Raw genomic sequence first — 27,858 nt, forward strand, 5'->3', positions numbered from 1 at the left:
GCAGTACCCCAAAGACTACTCGTTCACCCGGTATTCGACATACCACAGGCTCCCTCTCTCCCTGATAAGGGAGAAAGTGGTGTCCCCATTTCACTTCGGTGTTTGACATTTCTATTCTGGGGGAAGAAAGTCTTTTTCTACCTCAAAGCCCAAAGCCCCCCCAGCTTCCCCCTCCCATGCGGAAGCAGTAGCAAGCAACAATTCCTCCCTCCCCCACCAGCAAAAAAAAAGCATCTGCACTCCCCCACCGAGCACTCAAGCATGCAGTAAAGCAACATCAAAGACAGACTTGAAGTACCCCAAAGACGACTCGTTCACCCGGTATTCGACATACCACAGGCTCTCTCTCTCTCACTGATAAGAGAAAAAGAGATGTTTCCGTTTCACAGTGAGAGGGGAGACATAACAAACCACTTGCTGGTTTACGATGTTGCTTTTTCCAAGCTCTGTCCCCAAAGAACTCGGGTCTCTGGGCACACAACCAGCAGCCAGCTTGCTTCTTTCGATCTTCCGTGCGCTCCCATGACACACCAGACGACAGCACTGACCTCGAGTCTGCCCGCCTCCAGAGCCACAAAATCACAAAGCCCGGAAGGCGCACTAGTCTTCTAGGCTGCGTCCGTGGTATATCAAACAGTGGCCGGTCGGGAGACCCTGAGAGTGAGTCCCATTCCCCCAGAGAACTGAAGTCAGTGTGTAATTCCAGGTCAGGGTCTTCAAAAGAATCCTGAAGGGAAAATAGAGATATTAAAGATGGAAATAGAGCTGTTTCTAAAGATGCAAGCAAAGGAGTCGCCGTTAGGTGCCATCGTCTCCTAAACTCCATCCCTTAGGTGGTTTCCAGCAAGAACCTAGAAGGTAGAAGGAATAAATGCATAGTCTATTTTCTAAATGGGGAGTAAATTCAGAAATTGGAGATGTAAAGCGATTTGGTAGTCCTAGTGCAGGATCCCCTAAAAGTAATCTCGTAGGTTGATTCAGTAGTAAGGACGGCAAATGCAAATTTAACATTCATTTCAAGAGGACGAGAATATAAAAGCAAGGATACAATGCTGAGGCTCAAACTGCATTTGTAGATTGAGCCAGCAGTTTTGGAATCCTTATCTGAGAAAAAATGTACTAGGATTGGAGAGGGTCCAGAGGAGTTTTATAAGAATGATCCCAGGAACAAAAGGGTTTATGTACGAGGAGCATTTGATGGCTCTGTGCCAGGTTCTCACTAGAGTTTAGAAGAATGAGATGGGATCTTATTGAAATCTATCAAAAATTGAAAGGCTGAGACAGAGTGGACGTGGAGAGCATGTTTCCAACAGTGGGAGAGTCCAGCACCAGAGAGCACAGCCACAGACTACAAGGGTGCCTCCTTAGAACAGAGATGAGGATCAATTTGCTTAGCCAGAGGATGGAATTCATTGCCAAAGGCAGCTGTGCAAGCTAACTCATAGGGTATATTAAAGCGAAGATTGATAGGTTCTTGATGAGTAACGGCATTAGAAGTAATGGGGAGACAGCAAGAGAATGGAGTTGAGAGAGGTAATATAGTCAGGCATGAGCAGAGTCAATGCGCTGAATGGCGTTATTCTGCTCCTATGTCTTATGGTCATGAATTAACATGTGCTTTTTAACACAGGTGGGGCACTCAATGACTGTGTGATTGCTGCAAGGTATCAAGTATGGCCAAAGAGTGAAGTTATTTTGAGAGCAATAGTGTGTATTGATCTGGGGGACTTTAGAGTGAGAACATGTGGTGAAGTACCCCACTTTGGGTGGTGGGAAGTTACTATTAAATGGCATCTGAGACATTATGTGGCCTATACTTCGATTAAATCCCTTGCAAGCATGCCATGGGCTTTTGCTCCAGTGCCTGCAATCTAATCAGTCCATTCACAATTGGAACCACGTTGTTAATATCCTATTGCATCACTTCCTGATATGAACGAGCCATTTCCATTGGATTCAGACCTTTGGAAGCAGAGTGCATTACTGTAAAACAGTGTAGAGCGGATTCAGGTGCGGACTAGCCTGAGAACCAGTTGGAACTGAGGTGTGAGGCTGTGGCCAGCACTGATCACACTTAGCATCTGCGGTAGAAATTCAGCAGGAGTTGAAGCCAAGTTTTGTTTTAATGGACTTTGCAATTTATTTGTAAGGAGAGAGCCAATGCTTCCGTTTGTATGAATGCAGTTCAGAAATTCTGAGGCTGCAGGTGTTGTCAATGTAGTCTTGGCTTCTTGTTTCATACTACTAGTGTGGATAACTGAGGTCTTTACAATAATGTCGTCAAACAAATAGTCTCAATATCCTCAAGACTAAAGCTTTTCTGTAATAGCATCCAGGTTCTTTCCCAACCAGAATATTCTACAAATGGTATGGATGAAATCATGTCACAGACAAAACCTCCAGAAGAATTACCCCATTAAAACGAGCTGTAAAAATCTAGCAGACAGAGGAATCTAGCTCAGGGCTTTTGTGAGAGCACCTGTGATATTATTGAGGTTTTCAGTTACAACTTAAGGCAAGGCTTTGAACAAATCTGTTGCCTTTGTTCCCCTGACAGACATGCTGAGCACTTAACAGAATATAGCTCAATTCTTCTATTTCTAGTGAATGACGGTAATTAGAGACTCATTTCTATTTTGCCTTTCTTCTTTCATTCCACTGTTAATTGCCCATATAGAGACATAACAGATTGGTTTTAGTGGTGAAGTTAGATTAAGTCATGGCTCTTATGAGCTTAAGTTAACTTCCTTAGGTTTTGTTTATATTGTATAATGAGAAAATGGTTTTGTGGTGATCACTTGGTTGTTAAAATTACTTTATGAAAGAAACTGTATGAATAGGATGAGACATTCTGGAGGTTGTTTATTTACTCTTTGAAAGAAATGAGATAGTTCATCATACAGAGAGGCGCAGCTAAGCAGAGTCGCCTCCCAGCTCCAGAGTGCCAGATTCAGTCCTGGCCTCTGGTGCTGTTCATGAGTTCACTTTGTCCCCGTGATCACATGCATTTCCTCCCCTGGCTCCGGTTCCCTCCCAAATCCAGAAGATCTGTGGGCTGGTAAATTAATTGGAGACTGGAGGTTTCTTGCAGTGTGCCGGTGAGTGATGATCAATGAGGAGCTGAGTGAGAATAAAGTAGGTTAGGTTTAGTGACAAAGTTTGGCCGATGGCCAGCATATTCAGTGGGCTGAAGGGCCTGTTTCTGTGCTTTACCTCTCTCTGTATCTATGACCCATTAAGAGCAGGCTTCCCCACAACTTTGAGAATTCGAGAAAGCGTAAATAAACTCAGGATGAATGAACTGACTACTGTGCTTGATATCCTACTTAACATCCAGAGAACAGGTTTTACATTTATCCTGTGTGCAGTCTGTGTCATCTTAAATATTATCCATTTTTTTTGAATTTTCACCTTTCTTTCTGCTACCACACCAATGGGAGGAGTGCAATATTGATGGGAACTGAATATGCATGAAAGCTACCCTTCTTCACATCACCACCTCGTCCTTCCCAAATCATAAAGGAAACCACTGAATCCTTGTATAGTAAAGAAAAAGCCTATATTTAGAGTGTGATACCTCCAAGTTCTCTCGTCACCTTTTGTTTATTCTTTACCTATCACATGAGAATTGGTGGACTTTAGTTATGGGATTAAGTTGGATAGGCTAGGCCTGTTTTCCAATAGAGCAAAGGCAGGCTGAGGGAGTCAACTGATAGATGTATACAAGATTTTGAGATATGAGTACTTGGAGCAGATAGTAGACACCCAGGAATTTGAGAAGGGGAAGCTAAGGTCAGGTGTATCAGTATTACAGTGGAGTAAAGGGAATTACAGAGGCATGAGAGAGGAGTTGGCCAGAATTGATTGGAAAAGAACACTGGCAGGGATGACGGCAGAGCAGCAATGGCTGGAATTTCTGGAAGCAATTCGGAAGGAGCAGGATATATAAATCCCAAAGAGGAAGATGTATTCTAAATGCAAGATGACACGACAGTGACTAACAAGAGGAGTCAAAGCCAACATGAAAGCTAAGGAGAGCGCATATAATAGAACAAAAATTAGTGGGAAGTTAGAGGAAAAGATAAAATATCAAGGTAAGTGATCCAATAATATTAAAGGGGATGTCGAAAGTTTCTTCCGATACATAAGGTGTAAAAGGAGATGAAAGTAGATATCACTGGAAAACCATGCTGGAAAGGTAGTGTTGGGGGACATAGAAATAGCGGACAAAGTTAATAAGTAAGGGAAAATCTGCAGATGCTGGAAATCAAAGTAACACACATAAAATGCCGGAGGAACTCAGCAGGCCGGGCATCATCTATGGAAAATAGTAAACAGTCGATGTTTCAAGCCAAGAACCTTCCTGATGAAGGGTCTAGGCTCGAAACAGCAACTGTTTATTCTTTTCCATAGGTGCTGCCTGGACTGCTGAGTTACTCCAGCATTTTGTGTGTAGAATGTAATAAGTATTTCTGTATCATTCTTCACTGTGGAAGACACTAGTGGTATGGTGGAAGTTCCAGATGTCAGGGATCAAAAGTGTGTGAAGTTGCCGTTACTAGACATAAGGTTCATGGGAAACTGAAAGGTCTGAAGGTAGATAAGTCACCTGGACCAGATGGCGTACACTCTAGGGTTTTGAAAGAGGTGGGTGACAAGATTGTGCAGGCATTAGCAATAATCTTTCAAGAATTGCTAAATTCTGGAATGGCTCCACAGGACTGGAAAATTGCAAATGTCACTCCTCTCTTCAAGAAGGGAGAAAGACAGAAGAAAGGAAATTATAGGCCAGTTAGCCTGACCTCCGTGGTTGGGAAGATGATGGAGTTGATTGTAAAGGATGTGGTTTTGAGGTACTAAGGGGCACATGATAAAATAGGCTGTAGTCGGCATGGTTTCCTCAAGTGAAACTCTTACCTGACAAACCTGGTGAAGTTCTTTGAAGAAATAACAAGCAGGATAGACAACGGAGAATCAATTGATTTGTGTACTTGGATTTTCAGAAGGCCTTTGACAAGGTGCCACACATGAGGCTACTTAAAAAGTTAAGAGCCCATGGTATTACTGGAAAAATACTAGCATGGATATAGTGTCTGCTAGGCAGGGAACAAAGAGTAGGAATAAAGGGATCTTTTTCTGGCTGGCTGCCAATAACTGGTGGTGTTCCATAAGGGTCCGTGTTGGGACCACTTCTTTTTACATTATAGGTCACTGAATTGGATGGCTTTGTTGCAAAGTTTGCAGTTGATGCAAAGATAGGTGGAGGGGCAGGTAACTTTGAGGAAGTAGAGAGGCTACAGAAGGATTTAGACAGATGAAGAGAATGGGAAAAGAAGTGGCAGATGGGATACAGTGTTAGGAAGTGTACAGTCATTCACTTTGGTAGAAGAAAAAAAAGGGTAGACTTTTTTAAATGGAGGGAAAATTCTAAAATCTGAGGTAGAAAGGGACTTGGGAATCCTTGAGCAGGACTCCCTAAAGGTTAATTTGCAGATTGAGTCTGTGGTGCGCAAGGTAAATACAATGTTAGCATTCATTTTGAGAGGACTAGAATATAAAAGCAAGGATGTAATGCTGAGGTTACAAAGCCCTGGAGAGGCCTCACTTAGAGTACTGTGAGCATTTTTGTGCACTTTGTCTTAGAAATGAATGCTGACACCGAAGAGGGTTCAAAGCAGGTTCTCAAAATGATTCCAGCATTGAATGGCTTGTCACCTGAAGAGTGCTTGATAGATCTGGACCTGAATTCACTTGAATTCAGAAGAATGAGGGTGAACTAATTGAAACCTATCGAATGCTGAGAGGCCTTAATAGAGTGGATGTGGAAAGAATATTTCCTTTGGTAGGAGAGTCTAGGATCAGAGGACACAGCCTCATAATAGGGGGGCATCCTTTTAGAATGGAGATGAGGAAGATTTTCTTTTTTAGCCAGTGAGTGATGAATCATCACAGGCAATTGTGGATGCAAAATCTTCACATATATTTAAGACTGAGGTAGATAAATTCTTGATTCTTCAGGGCATGAAGGGATATGAGGAGAAGGCAGGAGATTGGTGCTGAGAGGAAAAATGGATCAGCTATGATGAAATGGTAGAGCAGATTCGATTGGCCAAATGGCCTGATTCTGCTCTTACTTCTTATGGTCTAAAGTCACTTTCACCCACAGCAGTGAGATATATATATACTAGAGGGCACAGATTCAATGTGGGAAGAAGGAGTTTTAACGGGGGGTCTGCAAAGAAAATCTTTAATACATGAAGTGGCTGATACCTGGAACTAACTTTCTGAGGGAGTGGCAGAATCAGACACTGTGGTTCGGTATACGTGACATCCACACAAGCACTTGACAAGGCAAACCATCGAAGGATTCAGTCCACACGGGGTTACTGAAGTTGGACAGAAGATCACCATGGAAGTAATGGACTATAGAGTCTATTTCTCTGCTGGTTTTGCTTGACTACTCCGAGAGAGGCTCAAAAGTTGATCGTTGATAGATGGGTTAACTGGTTAAGAATGCCTGATTCCCTTTTTTAAAGACCATTAGTGATACAGATCAGAATCAGACTTTAATCGCCAAGTACCTGTGCACATACAAGGAATTTACTTCCGGCAGATGTTGTCTCTCTGCTCATAACAATAATAATGATAAATATAAATGAAAATATAGATTATACATACAAGTAGTGCAATCCAAGTAATAGTTAGCCGACAGTTAACCGGCAGTTAACTGTTCAGCAAAGTGACCGCAGTAGGGAAAAAACTTCTCCAGTGCCTATTAGTCTTAGTCTGGAGGGATCTGAAGCGCCTACCAGACGGAAGCAGTTCAAACAGTCCGTGCGCAGGATGGAAGGAGTCCTTTGTGATGTTCCCCGCCCTCTTCTTCAACCTGGAAGAGTACAGGTCCACAATAGAGGGCAGGGAGGCTCCAATGATGCGCTCGGCAGTCCTCACTGTGCGCTGTAGTCTGGTTCTATCCTGCTTGGTGGCGGTTCCAAACCACACAGTGATGGAGGTGCACAGGACAGACTCAATGACTGCAGTGTAGAACTGCAGCAGCAATTCCTGAGGCAGACCATATTTCCTCAAGAGCCGCAGGAAGTACATCCGCTGCTGGGCCTTCTTCAGGATGGAGCTGATGTTCTGCTCCCACTTCAGATCCTGAGAGATGGTTTTTTTCCCCATAATAATCCAGTATTTATGTTCCACAGTTTAACAGATTACATAAATTCCCAACTCCCATGGGGGAACTTGGACACAGCAGCACAGTGGCATAGTTACTAGTGCTGCTGTCTCACAGCACTGCTGCTACGCGAGTTCAATCTTGACCTCAGGAAGATGTCTGTGTCTCTTACCCCGAGATATACAGTTTCCAATCCAGAACCAGAAAATCTGCAGATTGACAAGGTTAATTGACCATTGTAAATTTTCCCTGATGGGGAGAGTTGATTGGAATGTGGGGAGGATAACAATGTTTAGTATTGAACTAGTGGAAGAAAATCAGCGTGCACTTGGTGAGGCTGAAGGAGCTGTTTCCATGCCTTGACTTTCCATGAATCTACCTGTGACTCTTGACACAGGATCAATATCCAGGCTTCTGGATACTAGACTGACAACTCTACCAAAGTTGGATATTTTCTACGTTTGACAGGATCACAAAACAAAGGCCTTGCAATTTCCTCAGTCACTCCCCTGGTCCAAGATGGCTCCCATCAGCAGAGCAGCCCCAATGACATGTTCCCCATTCTTCCCCATGCACATGGGTCAAGTCTCATTGTTGGGGCTCAGGGTCAGGAGATCCTTTTGTCCGTCTGCTCCACCCATAAGCCTGCTGATCCACTCTGAGGGAGCATGGCCGTGATAACTCCTTCCCATCAGGAGGTCCACTGGACTAGAGCAGTGACTATCTCATCCTCTGCTAGCTTTCCTTGAGAAGTGCAAAATTAGAACCCACATCAACCTGCATCGGCGGTTCCATCCCATCCCAAGTCAGGAGTTGCAATATCCAATCAGGGTGACTTTCACAGCAATAAAACAAGGGGTTCATTAAAAATGAACATGTGAACTGCTTAACTGCTAAGGAAATCCATGGTGGAAATATCAAACAAGGTTGATTCAACCCGAATTGGAAATACTTGCTCTATTAAAGACACACAAGCAGAAAGGAAAACTAATGGGAGGTTGAAATAAGATCAACAAATGTAGGCAATGTCAAAGCAGGAGAGAGGGCTTCCATTCCCTGTTCAAGCCAGTTGATTCGTTTGATGCTTTGATTTTTCTAATGTCTCTGATTTTGAAAGTGAGACACGTCCATTTGGAGCAGGACACTAACTGAGGGGAGATATCTATTTCTGAAACAAGGGAATGAGAGAGTTCAGCTTATAATTTGATATATAATGTATGACTCAGAGCTGCATCCACACAGAGACCAAGATTAACATGTTACCAAATAAGGGTTTGAGTCCTGACATGGGTGTTAATCTGAGATGAAAATCAGCATTGTGTTAGTTCAGTGTACAAAGAGAAGAAACCTGCAGTGAACAAAGTTGTTTACATTAAGTTTAAATCTTGCTGCTCCCAGTCAGTGTCAGGCCATGTGAGAATCATCTCAAGTATAACAGTATCATCATGCTTACAACTGGGACAATTACAGTACATACAACAATTCTGAATTAAAGTTCTGATCGCGTGTAAACAAATAGTAAAGTAATTATGGTTTGTTTTAAAGAACTGTCAATAAGTGAGCAAAACAACTTACATTTTGGACATTTATATGGTCTCAGTCTGTCTCTTAAGCCAGAAATTCTTCCACATTCTTAAAGCTCCAGTCTGTATAATAACACTGAGGAGAAGTTTATCTCTCATGTCGTATCTTTCAATTGCCTCTGTATGTTAAGCCAAACCTTAACTGGTCCAAACATAATATAGCTCCACTCACCAAGCTGTTGACACTTATGATACTTGAGGTCATAGGCTGGGGTTGAACAAAGATGTTATGTCCTAGCTGTCTACGATTAGTCAATAAGCAAGCCAGGGTTGTACGATACGGAGAGCAAGCTGTTGCCCACGTAGCAGGCTCCTCCTCTCTGCACAGGCGCAGCAGAAACGGATGCAGTTTGGCACCAATGGTATCGCAAGAGTTGCTGGTTAGCATTGAACTCAGTGTAGGGCTGTCTTACGGACTCCAGTTCCAGCTTTTCCCCCAGGGTTTACTCCCCCATGAGAGTGGGTATAGCCACAAGGCTGACAAGTCCTATTGCCCGAAGCGACTGGTGTTAAACCACCAGTAACCCACCTTTGCCCCTTCTCCTGTCTGTGGAAACAGATCCACTTGCTTAGTAGCTAAGCACCACGCAAGGCAGCGGCTGGATCTGGTTGCCAGAGGCTATTAGAGACCCTCAATCTGATTAAACAGGGCAACATAAATGCACTTCACTTTGGATCCTTCCCAAATTACTAACCTATCATGGCCCTGCGCTATGTAACATCCCTAATCAACTGTCTACAAGACTGAGTAGAGTCGGCAATAAAACATTCCAGAAATTTGATCACATCCTCTCCGCCCCTTCAATGTCTGATAGCTAAAACTATCAGTAATGGCTGTCAGTAGATGCTCTATAGATGGGGCCACAGCAAGGTAACTTGGTTGCAGGTTCACAGGCAACAGTTCACATTCCATGCTGTGACAGAAGATTATCAGTATGATCTTGACAGCTAGTCCTTTTGATCAATCTACAGAGGGTTTAAAATGGTCTCTATTTGAACAGCTGCATGGAGCCCACGTCCTGGACTGTCCTTTCGATCATTGGGCCAACTACTTGCGCTTGCTCCCATTTATCTGGGATAGCCACGTTCCAGTGCTGTTTGTAATTCTCTCTCCCTCTCCCACCCCTCTCCCCCACTCTGCCCCCCTCTCCCCCATCTTTCCCCTCTCTCTCCCCTCTCTCTCCCTCTTCCTCCCTTTCCTCTCTCTCTCTTTCTCTACCTCTCTCTCTGCCCCTGTCTCCATCTTTGTCTCTCTCTCTCTCTCTGTCCGTCTGTGGGTCTACTGACATCAGATGTGGTCAGATGAGAGGCAGCAGCCTGGGGTTCATTTGGGCAATGACATTGCTAATGGGTGGAATTGGTCCCTTGTTCTGTCTGTGAGGGCAACAAGGAGGAGGATCATACAACCTAACCTGAGTCCAGTGTTTACACTGGCTGCCTCGCCATTTGTCAGCAGCACTAGCTTTGCTCCTATCCCCCGGGAGTGAACCCAGCCTTTGCAAGCAGCTCCCTTACCAGGACTTGCTCACCCAGCGGTGTGAGGACTACCTTCTCTCTCTCCAATCAGCAATATGTTGGTGCAGTTTTGCACTGTCTCTCATCGTATTAACCTGGTTATAATGGTACTTCACACTCACATATAATCTTACTAAATTGGCTCCAGTCATTTCTTCCACTTTCTGTCATGTCACATTTTCTGTGGCTCTCTTTGTCCTGTGGTCTGCACACTCATTCTCTTCCTGTTCCTTACTCTCCCCTTTCCAGTGTGCCTTTACTTTCTGCTCCCTCTGCAGGCAGCTGCATTACTTCTAACAGTTCTTCACTGTGTTTGGCCCCTAACCTTTGGATCTCCTGATATGATTCCCACACGTTGTAATGTCTTCTGTCTCTGCTTGGCTTGCCGTCTCTCTGTGGGCCATATTGTCTGCTTTGGAAATCACACACGTTCGCAGTCCCTGTCTTGTCCATCTTATTTCTCCTTCCCCTGAAACTGACAGCACCTGCCTTCCTTGGTGTGTCTATCCCCAGAACAGTTACCTCCTTGTATGGGGACACTCCAGAAATCCACAGGAATCTGCAATCCTTCAATCTCAAGTACCTGGGGCTGACTTTTCTCTGTTTCATAGTTTCACCTCCTGCACTGGTAACGTAAATCACCTTTCCGGTTGTGGGCAAGAGTAGATACTAACGACCCTGTATCCACTAACATTTCACATTGCTGATCCCCCTAATAAACCTGTTCGATACATCTGTGGGTGACCCCACTGGCAACAGAGGCTGCTGCTGGCCATCTGTCTGAATTCACCATCTCTATAACCTGGTCAGCAGCGAAATCAGACAGAGAGGGAACTGCTGTGGATTCTGCCTGCTCTGGTGAGTGATTCTCACACCTTCCCCACTTTGTAGAACACTGACTCCAAACATGACCTGAGAGGCCATAACTGTGACAGATCATCTCCTTCCTACAGATATTCAGACAGTTCGATGCTTGGTGCCCTGGCTGCTGGTACACAAAGCAAGTCTTCTGTGTCTGCACAGCAGCTACATCCACAACAAGCACTGTATGACTTACCTTCCTCCTCCTCTGGTCTATCTCACCAACCCATGATACTATAGCGAGGTAGGTCGATCCTCAAATCCAAACTTCCAGGTGGACTGAGGCTCAGGCCGTCCTTCAGCATTTTCAGAAAGACGAGAATCATCCCTCCCTGGATTACCCATCTCTCAGATGCTTGATATTTACATTCCGCATAATCCATGGCAGGCTCATCAATTCTCTGAATCAACAACATTATCATTCTCCCGTCATTCCCCCTTAAAGAAGCAATATTTCCCCTCATTACTGACACTCCCGGTAGCTGCCCATGTACCATCCCACTCCCCCCCCCCAGGGAATACGATCCCACATATTCAAAGGTTCAAAGGTCAAATTTAATGTCAGAGAAATGTATACAATATACATCCTGAAATGCTTTTTCTTTGCAAGCATCCACAAAAATGGAGACATGCCCCAAAGAATAAACGACAGTTAAATGTGAGAACCCCAAAGATCCCCTAAGCGTCCTCTCCCGCGCATAAGCAGTAGCAAGCAACAATCTCCCTCACCCCTCCAGTAAAAAAAAACACAAATTGGTACCATCACCAAGCCCAAGCGTGTGCTAAGCAATAGCAAAGACACAGACCAAAGTTACCCCAAAGGCTTCGCAGTTCATCCAAAATTCGACAAACCACAGGTTCTCTGTCTCCCTGGCAAAGGAGAAGGAGGTGTCCCCCATTTTCACAGCAAGTGGGAGACATGCCATCAACCCATTGGTTTACAATGTTAAAAGTCCATGTTGTCACTTTTTCCAAGCTCTGTGTCCGAAGATCACAAAGACCTCAGATCTTCGGGCCCACAGTGAAAAATTGCCAGCCTCCCCGACGACACACGACTCTCCTGCCGTGACACCGACCCTTGATCCGCCCGTCTCCAGAGCCCCAAGATCTTAGGCTTCTGAACATGATCAAGACTCTCAGGCCAAACCCTTGGCATGTTGAATAGCGGCCAGTTGTAGTAACCTGAGAATGGGTCCCACTCCAGAAAAGAAGCAAAGCCTGCATGTAACTCCAGGTCAAAGTCATCAAAAGAACCCTGAAAAAAAGATATTAAAGGTAGAAATAGAGTTGTTTCTGAAGATGCAATCAAAGGAGTAGCCATTAGGTGCCTTCATCCCTCCTGCCTCCTTGAGGAATTCGCTTTTACCAATGTGTTTATGTCTTTTGGGTACATCTGGTGAATCTCAACCATTCCCTTGAACTTGCTCCAACATTCTGAATGCTCACAAGCAGCCTTAAGTGAGGACAGCTCAGACAAAATGCTCTGCTTCTCCCTCGGGATGAAGGGCTAATGGATAGTGATATCCAGAGTCAAGGGCTGGCTCGGGTTGTCAGGGTTCTCAACCTGGCTGATCTCAATAGGTGCAATCCCATTAGATCTACCTGTGTATAACCTCTCCCAAAATATTTCCCATTTTAAGCAAAAGATAGGGATGGATAAAAATGAAAAAGTACATACTTAAAACTACAGAGTATATGATGCACAGTCTTCCAGTTCTGTACCACTGAACTCATGATGCCTCATGTATTCCTTTCCATGTGAAAGTCTGTTATCCCAAAGTTTCAATCTTATTCTTAAAACACACAAGCACTCTCAAAAACAAATATGCTGCTCTACAGTTCCCCCAAATGAATATACACATACCCCTCTGGTGTCCAGAATAATCAGTAACCTCCTTTCACAACTGGTGGCCTTGTCTAACCAAAATACCCAAAAATGTCTAGACTTTTACACACACTTTTACATCTACCAGTTTAGCTCTCTGCCATGTTGTTTATGATCTTGTGGTTGTTGACATGAATAGATCTAAGCATGGATGCTTGATGGGTACTCTTGAAAATAGCATCAACTTCAACTGCTGCAATTACACACCACACAGTGAATCGCAAATGTATCCCGGGTGAGCCCCCAAATATTGTGGCTGTGAACAAAATCTCTGGAGAAACACTGAAGATGGTGGTATGGAAGTCTTTATTTTTCACAACAAGCAGGCGTCATTCTGGAGACTCATAAGCTCAATGAACATCACATTTTTCATTCCCTTAAGATTAATGTTAACAGTAGGTGAGTCAATACTGTTTCAACAGTTCCAATGACATTGTTTACTTCAATACTTTAGGTTGATAATGCTCCCTGTGAATTGTATACATTCAATGAGATACAGCTCTGAATGCTCAAATGCTGGGAAATTTCCCTAAGCTTACACAATGGTGCAAATTCCTTAAACCCGTATTTGATGTAGGGCTATGAACACAACTCCATTGCCTTAATTACGGAAGGTGTATATGCAAGCATCTCATGCTCACCATTTTGCAAACCATATCCATCTGTGGGCTAGTTTCACTTAAATTTATTGCTTGCAATTTACGATAAGAACTAAAAGCTCATTGCCAGCTTCCTGTACTTCCTGAAGGCTGATTCTTGTTTGAACTATAATCTGTTATATTCACAGAACTACAGAATACATAGAATATAGAAATCTACAGCACATTACAGGCCCTTCGGCCCACAATGTTGTGCTGACCATGTAACCTACTCTAGAAACTGCCTAGAATTATCCTAGCGCATTGCCCTCTATTTTTCTAAGCTCCACATACATATTTAAGAGTCTTTTAAAAGATCCTATTGTATCCACTTCCACCACCATTGCAGCAGTGCATTTTATGCAGCCACTACTCTCTGTGTGAAAAACTTAACCCTGACATTCCCTCTGTACCTACTTCCAAGCACCTTAAAACTGTGCCTCCTCATGTTGGCCATTTCAGCCCTGGGAAAAAGCCTCTGGCTATCCACACAATCAATGCCTCTCATCATCTTATATACCTCTATCAGGTCACCTCTCATTCTCCATCGCTCCAAGGAGAAAAAGTCAAGTTCACTCAACCTATTGCTCTCCAAACCAGGCAACACCCTTGTAAATCTCCTCTGCACTCTTTCTATAGTATCCACATCCTTCCAGTAGTGAGGTGACCAAAACTGAACTTGGTACTCCAACTGGGGTCTGACCAAGGTCTTATATAGCTGTAACATTACCTCAAGTCTCTGGATCTCAATCCCATGGTTGATGAATGCCAAGACACCATACGTCTTCTTAACAACACTGTCAACCTGCGCAGCAGCTTTGAGTGTCCTGTGAACACAGTTCCCAAGATCTCTATGATCCTCCACACATTAATACTATATTCTATCTTCAAATTTGACCTACCAAAATGAACCACTTCACACTACTCCCTAACACATGCCATTGGGGGTATTTAAAAGATAGTGGGACCTTAACCTCACTATTTTCCCCATGGTAATACAACCTTAAGAAACCTTAAATTGCTTAGACAAGTTGAATACGTGGCAATTTTTAATACAAGTATGATCCACTTTCATGTATCTGCAGTTCTTCAAACAATAGGCATAATAAGATGTACAGAGTTTGATTTTTCTGAAAATACAATCAATCTGTTGTGTCAAAGGAGTCCTGGTTTATTCTGAAAAGTGAAGTAAATATTGTGCTATTGATTTACAAGCTGTGTTTCATGGAACATCAAAAATTTGACGTCAGCTTGTCACATCGGATTGGAGTCAGCAGCGTTACTGAAGGGTTAATGTAAAAACTGTTGTAAAATGGCCAATGAGACTGAAAGGAAGTTGTGTTCTATCAAAGGATGAGAAAGTGAAGAATATTTTTTGTAAGTTAATATTGATATGTAGGTTCATAGAATTCTAAAGATACAACACAGAAACAGGCCGTTCATCCTTCTGTGTCCATATCAAACATCAAACTTTCATTTATAAACACCCTACACTCATCCCACTTTTTATTCTCATCACCTCTGATCATCTCTGTCCTGGTTCACCTCTCACCCGTCCTGGGGACATGGTTACAGTGTGTGCCTCTGAACATTTCTGTTTCTGCCTATATGTTTGCTTGTTTCTCTCTATATAGGAAATAGAAGATGAAACATAGAACAGTACACCACATCACAGACCTTTCGGCCCACAAAGTTGTGCTGACACACAAAGTTTAAGCTACTCCAAGATCAATCCCCTTCCTCCTCCAAAGACCTCCATTTTTCTCTCATCCATGTGTCAATTTCATAATTGTCCCTAATGTATCTACCTCTAATACAGCCTGGGCAGTGTGTTCCATGTATTGTACCGCTCTCTATGTAAAAATGCGACCTCTAACATCCCCCCTCCACTCAGTTCTCCAACTAGCTATTGCCACCTTGGGAAGAAGGTGCTGGTGCTGGTATACCTCAAAGTTCCGAGGACATTTATTATCAAAGTACGTACACATTATACATCCTTGAGATTTGTCTCCTTACAGGCAGCCATAAAACAAGAAACACCCCCACCCGAAAAAAATATTAAAAAAAGACCAACAGGCACCTCATGTGCATAGAGGGAGGGAAAAAAACAAATCATGCAAACAATAAAAGTAAGCAAGTAGCATTTAGGATGAAAGTGAGTCATCAGATATGAAGCCAGGAGCAGCTGGAGCAGGACACCGCTCGAGCCTCGGTGCAGCGAAGAGCGGGGTAAACATCGAGGAGCAGTGAGCAGAACCGGTCCTGACACCCCCTCTTTTCAATCTACCTGCTCCAGCTTTTAAATCATCCAATTATCGTGTCACTCCTAGCGCTATGGCCTGGACCATCGCGCCACATTACATCTTTTGCCCCACCTTTCCAAATCAGCCCAGTGCTTAACTCAATCAAAGCTCACTCTCAGTTTAAGCCCTGAATCTGCCTCTCCTCCTTTTCTCCGACTTGGTTCTGCTCTGCTCGCTCTGACTGCCTCGAATATGCCTCAACCTCACTCCCACTTCATCTTGAACATGTCTCACTTTGCACCCCTATGCATTGACCCTTTGTTCTTTGCTGTGATCGCTTACCACAGAAAAGTGGTTTTTAATGAATAATTTAGTTGTATTTCTTATTTTGTTCACCACCAGTAAGTTGTCATTTGCCCTCAGCAGTGGTATCTTCAACCGGATTCACTATGTGTTTGTGTGTTTCTGCCCGTAAATGTGAATGCGTCTGTGTGTCTTGAATGTGGGCTTGTGCAGGTGTCTTTGTATGCATCTGTGTATGAATGTACGTATGTGTGTGTTTGTGTCTGCATTATGTTTATGTATATGTGCATTTACTCTGTGTGCATGCGTGTGTGTGTGTGTGTGTGTGTGTGTGCGTGCGTGTGTACGTGCGCCAGTGGGTGACATGTAAGGTCTGGAGTTGAAGGCAACTGAACCCAGAAGTTCCCACTTCCACTAGGTCAGGCTATGGATGTTCTGTATCACTACCCCAGAGTTCTGAGTCACTCCATAAGAATAGCTCTGGCCAGTCCATTCTTGTTGTAGCCCCACTAGCACAACAGTCAAAGGCGAGAGGCCTGGGGCATGCTTCCTAACCCACCCACCACCTCTCAGATTGCCTTCTCCCCAAGACCATGGTGAAGACTAATGGAGAATGACCCTGTGTCTCCTGCTGGTGGGTTACCTTCAGGCTGAGTCAGGAGCACGTATCAATGAACCATCTGACTCTAGGTCAGCTCATGCAAAGCCACACCAGTCTGCTGCAACATTTCAGTTAATAATGTATTTGTTCTTGATCTACATTTGATCTGTCAACCCCAAGCAGTTCACTAGTGGAACAGCACAGTGACACAGCAGGTAGTGCTGCTGTTTCACAGCTCTAGCGACCTAGGTTCAATCCTGACTTGGCTGCTGACCATGTGGATGGACTTTGCATGTTCTTCCTCTGACACCCAGGGTCTCCACTGGGGTGCTTACGTATCCTCCCTCATCCCACAGTGTGTGGGTTGCTGGGCAAATCATTGGCTGCAAATTGATCCTACGGTGAAGGTGAGGGACTCTTCAATGTGGGGAGAGCAATGTAGGTGAGGGGCAAGGGCAACGAAAATGGAACAGACGAGTGTGCAAGAGGGAATAAGTTCCAGGGTTACAGAAGATCAGAGCAGGAGGATGGGATTGGTACACCTGCTCTGCTGGGAGCGAGCATGAGTCCAATGGGCGGATTGGCCTCCTATATGATACTTGTGATGTATATAAATGACCAGGATGGAGATGTAGATGGGTGGGTTAGTAGATTTGGGGATGATGTAAAGATCGGTGGTGTTGTGCATGGCACAGATGACTAACAAGGAATACAATGAGATATACAGAAGATCAGTTGCAGATGAGGGCAGATAAATAGCAGATGGAGTTTAAACCTGTCAAATATGAAGAGCTGCACCTTGGTGGGTCAAATATGAAGAGACAGTTTGGGTTGCTCAGATTCTGGTCTAAGTTCTAACTTCAAAGATAGGACTCATGTATCACCTACCATCTCATACGCCTCCCCTTCTTCCCACTTCTTATTCTGGCCACTGCCCCCATCCTTTCCAGTCCCAATAGGGATCTCTGCCCAAAACGTTGAGTCCTCCATAGACGCTGCCTGACCTGCTGAGTTCCTCCAGTGTTCTGTGTCTGTTCCTCAAGACTTCCAGTATCTGAAGAATCTCTTGTGTCTGCCTTCATGTCGACCAAGTTGAGTTGTGGCTCGTGGCCTGCTATTGGTCAAAACACGGCATGTCAGCAGCTTGGCTAAATTTACTGGGTGGGTTTGGTTTCAGTCAATGAAGATGCACAAGGTTAAACTCTTATGAGGAACTACAACCCAAATCCACATCCAGACTGCATCAGCACAGGTGAAATGCTGGAATAGTGCTTTAGTTCAGGAGATACAGAAATTTAGGGGGTTAAGGTGCTGTGCTACATCAACTGAAAGGACAACATTGAAGGAAACACGAGATGACAGTGAATGTGAGAGGAGCAACTTTGCCAAGGCAAAGTTTCACTCAAACGACAGAAGCAATGCTCTCCATACACCTAGCCAGTGCACCTTCATTTCTTACCATTTTCATCAGGTTCTTGCATTCTTGAACCTTTATTCATCATTCTCATTAACAAGGGAGCATGCAGAGACGTTAGTAACAAAGTAGGTTCATAGGGTTGTAAAGACAGCTTTTGGCACATTGGCCTTTATCAATCAAAGTATTGAGTACAGGAGTTGGGGTCTTATGTTGAAGTTGTATAATACATTGGTGAGATCTCATTTGGAGTATGGTGTGCAGTCCTGGTCACCTACAGGAAAGATATCGATGAGGCTGAAAGAGTGCAGATTAAATTTACAGGGATGTTGCCAGGACTCAAGGGCCTGAGTGATATGGAAAGAGTGAATAGATTAGGACTTTGTTCCCTGGAGCGTAGGAGAATAAAGGATGATTTGATAGAGGCTTACAGAATTATGAAGGATATAAATAGGGTAAATGCAAGCGAGTTTTTTTTCACTGTGGTTGGGTGAGACTACAACTAAAGGTTATGGATTAAGAGTGAAAGGTGAAATGTTTAAGGGATGAGGGGGAACATCTCCACTGAGAGGGTGATGAGAGTGTGGAACAAGCTGCCAGCAGAATTGGTGGATGTAGGTTTAATTTCAACGTTTATGAGAAGTTTGGGAAGTACATGGATGGAAGGGATATATAGGTCCATTGTCCAGATGCAGGTTGATGGGACTAAGCAGAATAATAGTTCGGCATGGACATAGCCAGCTGGTGCTGTAGTGACATCTGCACTAGACTAAGTGGTCCTAGGTTCGATTCCAGCCGGGTCCTTGCATGCTTTCCATCCATGCTCTGTTGAGCGTTGAGCTAGAAACTCTTGTCTCATAAAAAAGCAGTCCAAGGCCAAAGAAGCAGCAAGGCTGCTGTTGGATCCACCACAAAGTGCGGAGAGCAACAACAACAATGAACTAGATGGGCCAAAGGGCCTGCTTTTGTGCTGTAGCGTTCTATGACTATATGACTCTATTTGGAATCGCCACGTGTGCAGAACTGCCCACGCTATGCATTGTTGTTCAAAAGACCAGTGTTGCCCTTTATAGCTGCGGCTGAGTGTAATTAAATAATACACTTCTAAAGATGAAGACTACAGTTAAGTACTGTCTAATTCTGTAATAGTTTGTGTAAGGACTCAAGAGAGAACTTGACATTAAATTATCAGCCTCGTTACATTGAAAAGTCCCTGACAGGCTCCGGTGCTGAAAGGATGCGATTGGAAGCAATTTAAAAATAAGTAGCAGAATCTTAGGGAAGATTAAATTATTTTATAAATAGTATAGCCTACAAAATAACCAAAAGTTATTGCCATTTTACTTAGAATAGATTTTCTCATATAATTGCAATGTAAGATCTTGTATTAATAAATACTGATTTAATAAAGGGTATTTGATTTCAATCAAATAAAAACCATTTGTATAAACCTCCCACAAATGATTTTCTGTGAAAGATATTTAGAGTGAGGTAATTTCATCTTGCCCTTGCTATTTCAATAAACGTCTCCTTCAAAAAGCCTTTTATATGTCAGTATCAAAGCTGATATGTTTTAAAAATGGTTTGTTTATTTAGATGCCGTTTCTAGCTTTCATATTGTTTAATTTCTTCATTATATTCTTAATGTCTCTCAGTTACTTGAGATGAAAGCCACATGGAGTTGCAAGATGACTGGAAGAGACAAAGACTATAAAAACCTATCCCATTAAAACTTGGAGACTTCTGCAGTTGATTAACTTAGTCAAAACAAATTACAAATATATTCAAACAGAAACTTTCTGCCTTTCAGTTCCATTCAGCCTTTCAATCTGTCCTACGTACCAAATGATATCCGAAGCATTATTTCACCTATGAGAATATATGCCCTGGGAGAGAAATTGCCAGAGAAGGGCTGGGATGCCAGGTGTATTACTGGATTGGAGCCAGAATCAAAGGAGTTTCTGAAAAGAAAATGAGTTTATTGATGCAGTAAGAAGACAGTTGGGTGGAGGATTTCAATTATGAACCCTGTTGGGCACAATAGGGTTTTTTTGTCCCTTAAGAAAGGGGTATTTTCTGTTTGTGGTAAATGACTTGGACGAGTATATGGATGAGTGGGTTAGTAGGCTGACATTGTAGATAGCCAAAACAACGAATGTCTATTGGTCAGCTGACGACCAATCCCAGGCTGAGTTTCACTGATTGGTCACTGTTCTGATCAAAGTCTCGAATATTCTTGGGTAAAAAATTTAAATAATTGTGCTTTGAGTTTTGAGATTTTTGTGGTTGAGTGGTTTTATTGAATAGCAGTTTACTTTGAGTTCCGGCTTTTTCATATGCACATTCCTTCACCCTACTATTCTCTGCCAACTGGAGTGTGAAGCCCTGTAGAGATCTTCGCTAATATTATGCACTTCACTTTCATACTAAGCTTGTGTGTAAAGTGGAGAAAATAACTTCAATAGTCCCTGATATCTAACAAGTGGCCATGTCATCAGCACAGCCTCATGGTGTGAAGGCTGAAAACTCGTACAAGTTGTTCTGGGACCTGCACCAAAGGTGGTAACTAAAATTAAGGTGGACACTAGTTTGAAAACAAGGAGAAAGAGGAATGCCACGCCTAAAATTGCCAGAAGAGCAGACCCTGACCCTAGACTCGGTTTCTAGAAAGTCATGTCCCAGGAGCTCTGAGCTCTGTACAGCAAAGCAGCCATTGGGGATGACCAGATAAAGGAAGAGGGGTAAAATAAGCTGCAAGTGCCAAATACTCATGCACCACCAACTGGTGTAAGAGAGATCCCTGACCTCTAGCTTGAGGGAACTCGGAAAGGTTCAGAAGAAAAGAAATTTGGAGAGTAACAAGCAGACTACAGGAGGCCGTACATTCTTCAGATGTATTGGCCACGCTGGTCAATCTGGAGCCAGGCACAATGGACACTGTCCAGTCGGGACCCTGCATCTCTTCCATCCTGGCAACTTTGTTTTGGTCCAGAGTGAGGTGGGCAACAACTGGGCCAAAGGCCACTATGCGGAGAGTGCTGAGCTGGTGGACTCCATCATGGATGTGGTACAGAAGGAGCTGGAGAGTTGCAGCTGCCTCCAGGGATTTCAGCTCACCCAGTCCCTGGGCAGGGGCATGGGCTTGGTCACCCTCTCCTCATCAGCAAGATCTGCAAGGAATGCCCCGATCATATCATGAACACCTTCAGCGTGCTGCCTTCACCCCAAAGTCCCAGAAACAGGGATGGAACCCTACTACTCCATACGGTCTGTCCACCAGCTGTTGGAGAGCATGGACAAAGTCATCTGCTTTGACAACAAGGCCCTCTGCAACATCTGCTTCTGCACTCTCAAGCTCCCCAGCGCTTTCCATAGGGACCTCAACCACCTGATCTTGACAGTCACGAGCAGCGTCACCACCTGCCTCTATTTCCCCAGCTCGCTCAAAGCTGACCTGTGCAAGCTGGTGGTCAAATTGGTCTCCTTCTCCCATTTCCATTTCTCCATGTTGGGATTTGCCCTCCCTCACTGACTGGGACAGCCAGCAGACCTGCACCCCGACAGTGCTTAGCTGACCCAGTAGATGTTTGACACCGAGAACAGGATAGCAGCTTGCGAGCCCCGCACAGCTGCTGCCTGACTTTGGCCGTCATCCTCCATGGCTGCATGTCCATGAGGAAGGTCGATGAGTAGATGTTCAAACGAGAGCAGTAGCTTCTTTGCAGACTTGATCCCCCACAATTTCAAAATAGCTGTCTGCGATTTCCTGCCGCTGGGGCCTCAAGATGTCCACCATCTTCATATGCGACTCCAGCATCAAATGCACACTCATTATTGGGAGTAATCAGTCAGTATTCAGCATTCCTCCCAGCAACACTCTGGTTGAGGGAGCCACTCAACGCCCTGCTCAATAACATGGAAACGATCCAAACAATGGCAAGAGGCTTCTGATCAGGTGCTGTCACCCGACCTTCCCGTGATGCATTTCAGCCCATAGTTCCCAATCACTGTCACAACAGATGAGTCCGGCTAGTGGGTGGGAGTTGTCATATCTCATATCTTCCCTGATGCCATGCCAGGTACACTGATTGTAGTAGAAATGAACTAGCGACAAATTGAGAAGGAAGACTTGGGGATCATCTGTCCCACAAAAACTGATACCCAGATAAGTATAATCGTAACAAGTGGATGCTGCAACTATTTGGTTTTGCTCGAACAAATGGACCCAGACTCGGTAGTTCCTCCGAGACTCACTTTATTTTTAATACAGAAAAGAAAAATAGAGAGTTGCGAGAAATGCTTTCCATTATACACTACCTACACCACTAATAGGTAGGGCTAACATAAGCAACCCCTAGTAGTCTACACCGCTAGGAATACTTAGCAATGTCTGCGAGGTCCCTGAGGCAGGCGATCGACCATGGACTGGCTCGGGTGGAGCTCCTTGAGACCGGTTCAGCTGCTCGGCCCGAAGGTGGGACCCAGGCGAGTGGTCTGCCCAAGAAAGAACTTGCCCACCTTTATAGCCCTATTGCCACCTCCCAGTCCAGCTGGAAGGGGCAAGGCATCCAGTCCGACGTTTACACGACCCTAACCTCTTGGTCGGGTGACCTTCAGCAATTGGCCTCTGCCTCCTCAGGGACAATGCATTCTATTAATCTTACAACCAAACAATGTAAAAAAAACATTCTTTAGAGACAAGGTGATTAATTACTTTTACTCAAATCAGTACTTTTGTTTTGCTTTCAGGCCATTTAATCAGGTAGACCAGAGTCACAATGTTTCTCCCCTTATCTAGTATCAAGGGTCAATTTGCCCAAAATGCAGACAGACCTTCAAAACAGGACAGACCCACAAATTTCTAACTGTTAACCGTTTCCTTGCCGTATCCATTTTTCATACCCACACATCTCACCCATACACTTACCTGTCCATCATCTTTGCTGTGAAGAAATTCCACAAGATCCTTAGTGGCAGACTCTTCATACTCCTTACAAGCCACCATTGTCCATCTTTGGTTGCAAGAAAGGCATCCTGGTGTATATAGCTAACTGTCTACAAAGGTGGGCGATGACGTTATTAGCCTATGATTTTGAAATCAAGTACATATGAACCCAGGCGTTTGCTCTCTCCAGACTTACTGATCAGCAGGTTAATGAAGATGCAGTTGTGGCTGCAATTTCAGTTGACTGCATAGTCCACTGCGTTGTGTCACGTGCTGCGGAAGGTCTTCAGGTCACTGTCAATAAGAGCAGAGCAGACCTGACTGCAGATTCTCTTCTTCAGTGTATCTCCAGATACCTTGGTGACAGGTCACCAATCAGGCTGAGCAAGATGTCTACCTATGTCATGAATTGCTCTCAAATGTGGACTCCTGCTTAATGTTTGGAGCCAGATGTCATGGTCCCTTCTGGTACCTGGCCATCTTCCTCAGGAATTGGGCCTCAGTCACCTCGTTTAGTTCCCAATCATTCCCAGGTTCCACTAACTACAAACACCTGCTTTCCATCAGAAAATGCAGTATCAAGATCCTGTGACCACAACAAGGAGGTGCCCGTTCACCAGTCGACTCATGTACGAGTAACCTCATTCCATAGTTCTTAGGACTATCAGTTCTAAGTCTAGCATTGTTCCTGAATTCTCTACTAGACCAAGACTCCGGGTGAAGACTCTCTTGGCACCAATTCCGCGCCCATGTTCAGCACTTGGGTTCGTACCACCTTGTAACACCAGAAAAGTGAATATTTTAACCAAGTTCCACTGTGGTCAACACGAGTGAATCTGCAGATGCTGGAAATAAATAAAAACGCAAAATGCAGGCAGAACTCAGCAGGCCAGACAGCATCTATGGGAGGAGGTAGTGACGACATTTCGGGCCGAAACCCTTCATCAGGAGTGCGAAACGGGTTTTGGCCCGAAACGTCGTCACTACCTCCTCCCATAGATGCTGTCTGGCCTGCTGAGTTCTGCCAGCATTTTGTGTTTTTATCCACTGTGGTCAGCTTTACCTCAATTGAATGAAAACCCTGTCAAGAAGCCTTGTGCACAGGCCTGGCATAAATGTAGATATATAGTGCTCTACGGCAACAAAGAATGCAGGTAGAGCCAATCTGCAACCATGGCCTCGGGCTATCAAACCTTGGAGCCGCGTACAAATTGAATTCGCTGGCCCAATTGACATGTGTTCCCATCTTGTCCTGGTTGATGTCTATTCCAGGTGGCCAGAATTATTATCTATGAAGTCAACAATGTCAGAGGCCACCATTCAACAGCCACTGCAGATCTTCAGCTGCTTTGGGATGCCAGAAACACTTGCTTCTGATAACGGCACCCAATTCAGTTCAAAGGAGTTTGCTGTGTTCTTCCAGAACATGGAGTTATCCACATCCACTCGCTCCTGTATCATCCACAGTCCAATGGCCAAACAGAGAGTTTTGTGGACAACTTTAAACAATCATTTCTGAAATCAAGGGGATTAAGGAGTGTCAGCTGAGGCTCTCAACACATTTATGCTGTCATCAAATTATGCCACATCCAGGCCTCAAGGGGAAGCCCCCAGCTGAAGTGTTTTTGGGAAGAAAACTGTTCACCGTGTTGGATGCAATGCTGCCACAACATCCAACATCTGTAACAGCAGATGGTCAGGTGCACAAAGACAGCCACACAGACCTTGTTCAATCGGTGAAGTCTTTCAAATGCAGAGCTGCAGTGTGGACCAGACAATATCGCAATGGGCAAGACCCCTGGGTACCAGGTCAGGACGCCTATGAATGGGGGAAGTTCTCTACAAAGTATCACAGGCAGATATCGTTGGTGTCACCACATCGTGTGCTCGCTCCTGAATGCACAGCAAGTTTATTGATCACATCAGCAGACGCACAGGTGTACTTTCATATCCCCCTGAAAAGGATTCAACTTACCCTGACCAAGTCAACCTCAAGCTCTATCACAGCCACAGGCAACTTTGTGACAAGAAAGTGACAGCCTGCAGCCACTAATAAGTAAGCCGGTGATCCAATCAGATTCAACCTTTAGCTCAAATCCTACAGGTAATCACCCTCAAGAGGGAGGAGTTACAGCGAGCCAAAACAACCAACGCCAATTGGTCATCTGACTTTCACTCCCTGGTCGTCGTCTCATACGTTCTTGGGTAAACCACTTAAATAGATGTGCTTTGGGACCTACTCTTGAACTTGGAGATTAATGGAGTTGTATGGTTTTACTGAATAAAGGTTTATTTTGAGTTCCAGCTTTGTTCTACCTCCTGGCTTCGGGTCTCATCAGTAAATATAGGCAAAGGAAAGACAACAAGAAGATTGCCAAAGAGTACAGTGGGATATAGATCAGCTGCAGTTATGGGCAGAGAAATTGCAGATGGACTTTAATCTAGCCAAGTGTGAGGAGTTCCACTTTGGGAGGTCAAAGGTAAAGGAACAGCACACAACAGGACTGCTGACAACAGGACCCTTCGCAATAGCTCCTTGAAAATGGCTGCACAGGTTGATCGTGTAGTAAAGCTATGGCATACTTACCAATATTCAAGAATCAGGAGGTTATGATGTGGCTTTATAAAAGAACACACACAAAATCCTGTTGAAAGGATTTGGCCTGAAACGTCTGCAGTACTCTTTTCCCAAGATGCTGCCTGGCCTGCTGAGTCCCTCCAGCATTTTGCCTGTGTTGCTTGGATTCCAGCATCTGCAGATTTTCTCATGTTTGGGCTTTATAGAACTCTGGTTTATCCACCCTTGAAGTATTGTGCACAGTTCTGGTCACCCGGTTACAGGAAGGATGCCGAGGATTTGGAAGAAGGTGCAGAAGAGGTTTATTAGGGTGCTGCCTGGACTAGAAGATATGCACAATAAGAAGAGGTTGAACAACTTGTTTTCTCTGGAGTGCCAGAGGCTTACGGCAAACCCGATAAATGTTTCTAACATCTATCAGATATAAATAGACAAGAGAAAATCTGCAGATGCTGGAAATTCAAGCAACACACACTGAGTTGCTGGAGGAACTTAGTAGGCCAGGCAGTATCTATGGAAAAAAGTACAATCGATGTTTTGGGCTGGAACACTTTCGCAGGACTAGTGAAAAAAGATTTTGAAGGTGGGGGGAGGGGAGAGAGGAACACGAGGTGATAGGTGAAACCTGGAGGGGGAAGGATGAAGTTAAGAGCTGGGAAGTTGAGTGGTGAAAGCGACAGAAGGCCATGGAAGAAAGCAAAAGAGAAAGGAGCGTCAGAGGGAGGTGATAGATGATCAAGGAGATAAGGTGAGAGAGGGGAAAGGGGGGGCATTACTGGAAGTTAAAGAAATCAATATTCATGCCATCGGGTTAGAGGCTACCCAAACAAAATATAAGGTGTTGTTCCTCCAACCTAAGTGTAGCCTTTTGTCTGGTTGCTCCTGAAATATCTAATACTTGAGGGCATACATTTAAGGTAAGGGGGTCAAGTTCAAAGAAGATGTGCAAGGCAAGTTTATTTACACAGAAAATGGTGGGTGCCTGGAACACACATCCGGGGCAATGGTGGAGGCAGATAGAGGTGTTTAATAAAGTTTCTTAGATCAGGACATGGACATACAGAGGATGGAGAGATGTGAATGCTGTGCGGGCAGAAGGAATTAGACATCCTCATCTTAATGAGTTTGGCACAGTGTTGTGGGTTGACAGGCCTGTTCCTGTGCTGTAATGTTCTGAAAGTTTAATCTCATGTTATTTTTGTCATCATTCATGCAAAGAGTTTTTCATCAGTCATTTTCACTCTACTGTCTGCCAAACGGTTTGAATTCATACCAAGAAAATTGTATTTTTGGGTTCATTTATTTATCTTGGCTTTTCCTTTCTCTCTATAAACTTTTCTTGAAGTGAGTGCACCATAAGATAATCAAAGACAATAATGCTGCTATCAAAAGTAGTTACTCCCCAGAGAGAGACGTCATTCGTTTAGTCTCTGGCATTGTGCAAGGCATTCCCTGAGTAACATGGCCTGGGTCTCAGGGAAAGCATTAAAACCCATGCTGGAACAAGTGCAATGAAAGACCTTCCAGGCCCTCTTTCTTAACAGGTACAGCATTGCTTCAAGCTAGGTGACCCTGTCCCTCCTCCATCCATCCTGGCTGGAATGTGCATTCACTGAAACAAGTGGGAATCCAGGCCTGGACAGTTTGCAGCACAAAGGACTGCATCAGTGGAACTCAAATATATAAACGTTTCAGGAAAATGAAACATTATCCATCTCTTATCAACATCGCATATACAAAATGAATTCCATCATTGAATCGTAGTGTGCATGTAATTCTGTCACCCTCAAAAAAAAGTAACAGGAGAGCTCTGACTGTCATTTTTCTTCACAGTTTGAGGATGTCAAACCCCACCCCCATCTTCCCACTCTCTACCACTGCACCCCTCCACCATTCTTCCCCCAACTTTCACTCTTACCTGTAATCTGCAAATTCAGCACCAGCTAAAAAGGAAACGCTTGCTCATTGAACGTTTCAGCTGCAGCCTGTTCACTTGATTCCCACGTTGCTTCACCGAAGGAATCCAGATGATACTAATTTGTCACTTAAGAATATGTGAACCAACCCAGTCTCACCACCTTTCACGACAGGATGAAGCAAGAGTTTAAGTGC

The 27,858-nt window shown here is 44.2% G+C and overlaps 1 pseudogene; it reads left to right on the forward strand.

Moving 5' to 3' along the window:
- Positions 1-21,129: 21,129 nt before the first annotated feature.
- On the forward strand, positions 21,130-22,137 carry LOC132407257 (tubulin beta-2 chain-like; annotated as a pseudogene).
- Positions 22,138-27,858: the final 5,721 nt, after the last annotated feature.

The sequence above is a fragment of the Hypanus sabinus genome, chromosome 18 (genome assembly GCF_030144855.1).
Source record: "Hypanus sabinus isolate sHypSab1 chromosome 18, sHypSab1.hap1, whole genome shotgun sequence".
In the NCBI taxonomy this organism is placed as follows: Eukaryota; Metazoa; Chordata; class Chondrichthyes; order Myliobatiformes; family Dasyatidae; genus Hypanus; species Hypanus sabinus.